Source organism: Saimiri boliviensis, chromosome 21 (assembly GCF_048565385.1).
Source record: "Saimiri boliviensis isolate mSaiBol1 chromosome 21, mSaiBol1.pri, whole genome shotgun sequence".
NCBI lineage: Eukaryota > Metazoa > Chordata > Mammalia > Primates > Cebidae > Saimiri > Saimiri boliviensis.
This window is the reverse complement of record NC_133469.1, coordinates 2,009,344-2,015,343: the sequence shown is the minus strand read 5'-3', so window position 1 is coordinate 2,015,343 and position 6,000 is coordinate 2,009,344. Positions and strand designations below refer to the sequence as shown.

The following is a 6,000-nucleotide window of genomic DNA, read 5'->3' as shown; positions in this document are numbered from 1 at the left end:
ATCTCGGCTCACTGCAGCCTCAACCTCCTGGGCTCAAGTGATCCTCCCACCTTAGCCTCCTCTGAGTACCTGGGATTACAGGCATGCACTACCATGTCCGGGTAACTTTTTTTCTGTTGAGACTGGTCTCCAATTCTTGGACTCAAGTGATGCTCCTGCCTTGGTCTCCCCAAAGTATTGGGATTATAGGTGTGCGCCACTATGCTCAGGCTTTTCTTTTAGACACCATTTAAAAAAAAAAAGTGGAGGCCGGGCGCGGTGGCTCAAGCCTGTAATCCCAGCACTTTGGGAGGCCGAGGTGAGTGCTCACAAGGTCAAGAGATCAAGACCATCCTGGTCAACATGGTGAAACCCCGTCTCTACTAAAAATACAAAAAAATCAGCTGGGCATGGTGTCGCGTGCCTGTAATCCCAGCTACTCAGGAGGCTGAGGTAGGAGAATTGCCTAAGCCCAGGAGGCGGAGGTTGCGGTGAGCTGAGATCGTGCCGTTGCACTCCAGCCTGGGTAACAAGAGCGAAACTGTCTCTAAATAAATAAATAAATAAATAAGCGAATAATGCCCAGAAGCACTCTTACAAAATCAAGGGCCCTTGAGCACATGCAACAGTGACCAGCTGTGCCAGGCCCCATCCTGAATGTTGCAGAGTGAGCTCACAGATACGCACAGATTCCCTAAGCTAACAGTCACTAGGTTCTGTGATTATCCCCGTATTGCAGTAGGGAAAACTGAGGGCTGGAGTAGTGGAGTCACTTGCCCGGGCCGCACAGGCCCTTGCACTTAGCTGCCTTCCTGCCTTTGTTTCCCCTGGCTTCCCCTTGTGCCTGCAATGCTCCAGCCAAGTGGAACCCTCCTCTCTTCCTGGACAGCAGGATGTCTTGCCTCCTGATCTTTGCTCTCTGTACTCTTCCACCCATCTTGGCTCAGGTAAATAGCACTGTCTTCAGTACCACTGCACCGCCTTCTGTTCTAAACCCTATGTCCTTGCTGGATCTTTCCAGGGACATCAGCAGGACCCAGTCCACCCTAAGCCACCTTCCCTGCCTGGCATGTTCTAAATATTGGAATTATTTATTGAGTGAGTGAATGTCTGTAACTCATTTTGATTTTTTTCCTGAAACACATGTATCACTGTACAATCCACAAATCACTGTACGTATCACACTGAAAAAACAATATGTATCACTGTATTTTCAGCAATACAACTATATCTGGATTTTTTTTTTTTTTTTTTTTTTTGAGATGGAGTCTTACCCTATTGCCTAGGCTGGAGTGCAATGGCGCGATCTTGGCTCACTGCAGCCTCTGCTTCCCGGGTTCAAGTGATTCTCCTGCCTCAACCTCCCAAGTAGCTGGGATTACAGGTGTTTACCACTACACTCAGCTAATATTTTGTATCTTTTTTTTTTTTTTTTTTTTGAGACGGAGTTTCACTCTTGTTACCCAGGCTGGAGTGCAATGGCGCAATCTCGGCTCACCGCAACCTCCGCCTCCTGAGTTCAGGCAATTCTCCTGCCTCAGCCTCCTGAGTAGCTCGGATTACAGGCACGCGCCACCATGCCCAGCTACTTTTTTGTATTTTTAGTAGAGACGGGGTTTCACCTTGTTGACCAGGATGGTCTCGATCTCTTGACCTCGTGATCCACCCGCCTCGGCCTCCCAAAGTGCTGGGATTACAGGTTTGAGCCACCGCGCCCGGCCTTATTTTGTATCTTTAGTAGAGATGGGGTTTCATCACGTTGGCCAGGCTGTTCTCAAACTTCTGACCTCGTGATCCGCCTGCCTCAGCCTCCCAAAATGCTGAGATTACAGGTGTGAGCCACCGTGCCCAGCCAGATGTTTTAAATTGTTTTGAGAATATCATATTCTGCATGCAAGTATGTTGTTGCTCAGAACGTCTGTTTATCCAGGTTGCTTAGTGGGAAATGGTCAATAAACGACTAAACTACAGCAGGTCAGCCCCAGTCCCAGGCACTCTGCGGCAGTGGTCACATTTTGGGGGAAGGCAGGAGCAGCCGACAAGGCATGACCACACACCCACTGTTGAGACACCACATTCACAGCGTGTGCTGGAACAGCTCTCCATGCTTCGACTCCTTACCACAGCCCTGTCATTCTGTCCTGATCCCCATGTCACAGAGGAGACACAGGAGTGCGGAGAGCTGCAGTGACTGGCCCAGGGCCCCTTGGCTGGAAAGGGGTGGAGGCAGGATTGGGCTCCAGGGCTGGAGGAGTGAAGGGGAGGCTGGATGCAATGTTGTGAAATGTCTGTGGGGAACAAAGTTGGGGTGCTCACAGCTGGCAATCTTTGGAAAAATACCCCAATAAGCAGCCAGGACAGAAGGTGTAAGGCCCATAGAGTTCAGGCGAGGATGTCAAGCTGCTGGGTGCAGGACACGCAGAGGAATTTTTATCTGTCATGAGAAGGAGGAGGAGAGAAAAGACGAGGGGGATAGTGAAGGAAAGCAAAGGCATGCGAAGCGGCCGGAGTGCGGCTGGGGCACGTGACTAGGTGGTGACCCCCTGGGGCCAGGAGGCCATAAGGCTGGCGAGGCATCCTGCCTTGTTGCTGGGCAGGGCCAAGCTTCATGCCTCTTTCCGGCTTGCAGTCTCCAGGAGCTCCTGCTAGACTCCCCAGTGCTTGCTGTGCAGGGGGATTTTTTTTTTTTTTTTTTTTTTTTTGAGACGGAGTTTCGCTCTTGTTACCCAGGCTGGAGTGCAATGGCGCGATCTCAGCTCACCACAGCCTCCGCGTCCTGGGTTCAGGCAATTCTCCTGCCTCAGCCTCCAGAGTAGCTGGGACTACAGGCACCCACCACCATGCCCAGCTAATTTTTTTTGTACTTTTAGTAGAGACGGGGTTTCACCATGTTGACCAGGATGGTCTGGATCTCTTGATCTCGTGATCCACCTGCCTCGGCCTCCCAAAGTGCTGGGATTACAGGCTTGAGCCACTGTGCCGGTAAGGGGATTTTTTTTTTTTTTTTGAGATGGAGTTTTGCACTGTTGCCAGGGCTGGAGTACAATGGCACAACCTTGGCTCACTGCAACCTCTGCTTCCTGGGTTCACATGATTCTCCTGCCTCAGCCTCCTGAATAGTTGGGGTTGCAGGTACACACCACCAAACCCAGCTAATTTTTTATATTCTTAGTAGAGATAGAGTTTCACTATGTTGGCCAGACTGCTTTTGAACTTGTGAGCCACCCGCTTCAGCTTCCCAAAGTGCTGGGATTACAGGTGTGAACCACCATGCCCAGCTGTGGAGGGGGATTTGTGCAGCTGGATAAAGGGCTGATGGTGAGGCCAGTGAGCCTGATGACAGACACTTGTTCAGAAACATTGGGAGAGGCCAGGTACAGTGGCTCATACCTGCAATCCTAGCACTTTGGGAGGATGAGGCAGGATTGCCTGAGCCCAGGAGTTTGAGAACAGCCAGGGCAACATGGTGAGATTCTGTCTCTACAAAAATTAAAAAAAAATAATTAGCTGGGCATGATGATGCCCACCAGTGGTCCCAGCTACTTGGGAGGCTGAGGCAGGAGGACTGCTTGAGCCTAGGAAGTCAAGGCTGCAGTGAGCCATGATTGTGCCACTGCATTCCAGCCTGGGAATCAGAATGAGACCCTGTCTCAAACCAAAAAAAACCAAAAACCCCCAAAATCTTGGGAGAGGCTCTGTTTTTTCATAGGGCATGGAGTTGCAATGCAAACTGAACTTACCCAAAGATGAAGGTGCTGAGAGCTGATGGCTGAGTTTTACACAAATGGTCCAGAGGCTTTATGGGTGGCAAAGAGGTCCCTGTTGGCTCAGTCCTAGAGAATGAGCAGAGGCTTCTTGGTAGTGGCTTGTCGTGGCACTGTGTGTTGGTTCTTTTATTTCTTTCTCAGTAATTTTCATAACGACAATGCCAGAGAACAAACAGTCTAGAGAGTAAATAACCAGGCTGGGCACAGTGGCTCATTCCTGTAATCCCAGTGCTTTGGGAGGCCAAGGCAGGCAGATCACAAGGTCAAGAGATCGAGATCATCCTGGCCAACATGGTGAAACCCCATCTCTACTAAAAATACAAAAATTACCTGTGTGGGGTGGCGTGTGCCTGCAGTCCCACTACTAGGAGGCTGAGGCAGGGGAATCGCTTGAACCCAGGAGGCGGAGGTTGCAGTGAGCCGAGATTGTCCCACTGTGTTCCAGCCTGGTGACAGAGCAAGACTTCATCTCAAAAAAAAAAAAAAAAAAAAAAAAAAAAAGGAAAGTAAACAACTACTAGATTTCTTTGTGGACTAATTTCTCATCCCTATCTATAGGTAGTAGTGATTTATAGTTTATACCATGTTGTATCTAGCTTTTTCTTGTATTCTTTTTTTCTTTTATTTTTTTAGAGAACTGGGTCTTGCTATGTGGCCTAGGTTGGCCTGAAACTCCTGGGGTGAAGAGATCCTTCTGCCTCAGCCTCCCAAGTAGGTGGCATTCCAGGTTGTATGTCAGTATGCCTAACTGTATCGGGCTTTTTTTTTCTTTTGAGACGGAGTCTTGCTCTGTCGCCAGACTGGAGTGCAGTGGCATGATTTGAGCTCACTGCGACTTCCACCTCCCGGGTTCAAGCGATTCCCCTGCCTAAGCCTCCCCAGTAGCTGGGACTACAGGTGCCTGCCACCACGCCTGGCATATATATATAAATATTTCAGTAGAGACGGGTTTCACCATGTTGGCCTGGATGGTCTCGAGCTCCTGACCTCATGATCCTCCTGCTTCGGCCTCCCAAAGTGGATCACAGGCATGAGCTACCGCGACCGGCTTGGCTTTTTCTCTTAACATTTCAGTTTAAGCATTTTCCAGTGTTGCTGCGCAGTCATCATCGTTATTCTCAAGGGCTGGCCCGCACTGGGTTTCCAATCCTGGCTCTGCCGTTTGCTGTTTTTCCTCCACATCACGCCCGGCGAGTTACCTGGCTAAGCCCTCCCCGGGGCCTTGTCACCATCCTCTCCACCTGGATGCCATGGGGCTTGGCCAGCGCCCAGGACAGTGCTCCGGGCGTGCTCTCCATGGTCCCTCGGGAGTATTTCCCTCTGAAAACAGGGATGATCCCCTGTCATGCAAGGTGATCGTGAGAACTGCAAACAAAGCGTGCACGTCGCCCGGTGCCTTGCCATCCAAACGCGTTGTCTTAGAGAGGGCAGCACGCGCGCCCCCCCCCCTTTCTAAACTCAGCGGGGCCACGTGCAGTGACGCGTGGGCACAGGTCGGAGGCTCTCCGGACGGCGTGCGCTTCTCCGTGTCCCTCGGGAGAGGAAACTTTCGGGAGCACCGTAGGACCGCGTTCCCCGAACTTCCGGTCAGGTGCGGCGCCGTCCTGCCGCGCCCTCCAGCCCCGGGCGCCGACGAAGCCGCAGAACTCCGGCCCCGGGAAGCGAGCCCCGGGGACCACCACCGGCCCGCGGCTTCGGAAGGGCGACCCGCCCCGCCCTCGCTCCCGTTAAACGGGCACGCCCCCTTTGATTGACAAGGGAAGTCGCCAATGCGCATCCGGGGGCGTTCTCCCGTGCGCACGCGGAGCGTACCGCCTCTGTGCGCCGCCGGCCCAATCGGGGGCGCCGGAGGCGCCGCGGGGCGGGGCTCGGCGTCCGGCAGCCAATCGGCAGAGCCCAGCGGGCGCGGCGGGGGCGGAGCGTTTGCGGCGGGCGGCAGAAGCGGCCGCGGGGGTCCGGGCCGGGCTGGGCGTCGCGGCCGGAGCGAGCGCGGGAGCCGGGCCGGAGCCGGGAGCGGAGGCGCCGTCGCGGGCGGACCTGGGGGCGAGCGGCCGCCGAGGTGAGGGGTCGCCGCGACGCTTGGGGCGCCGAGGGCGGGCGCGGGGGCGCTGGTCGGCGGCGGGGCCCGCGCCCTCTCGGGGCCGCCGCGCTGAGGGGAGCGGGTCGGGCGGCGCGGAGCTTCCCGTCTCCGCGGAGGGGGCGCGCACGTGGGCCCGGGGGGCCGGAGCAGGCGCCTGGCGTCGGCTCGGGGACG

General features: G+C 54.2%; 1 protein-coding gene across 1 annotated transcript in view; it reads left to right on the top strand.

Moving 5' to 3' along the window:
* Positions 1-5,666: 5,666 nt before the first annotated feature.
* PACSIN2 (protein kinase C and casein kinase substrate in neurons 2) overlaps positions 5,667-6,000 on the top strand; it is a 134,623-nt gene continuing 134,289 nt past the window's right edge. The window contains exon 1 of the mRNA XM_039462991.2: positions 5,667-5,805. The gene's annotated coding sequence lies outside the window, so the exon portion shown is untranslated. The remainder of the gene's footprint in view (positions 5,806-6,000) is intronic.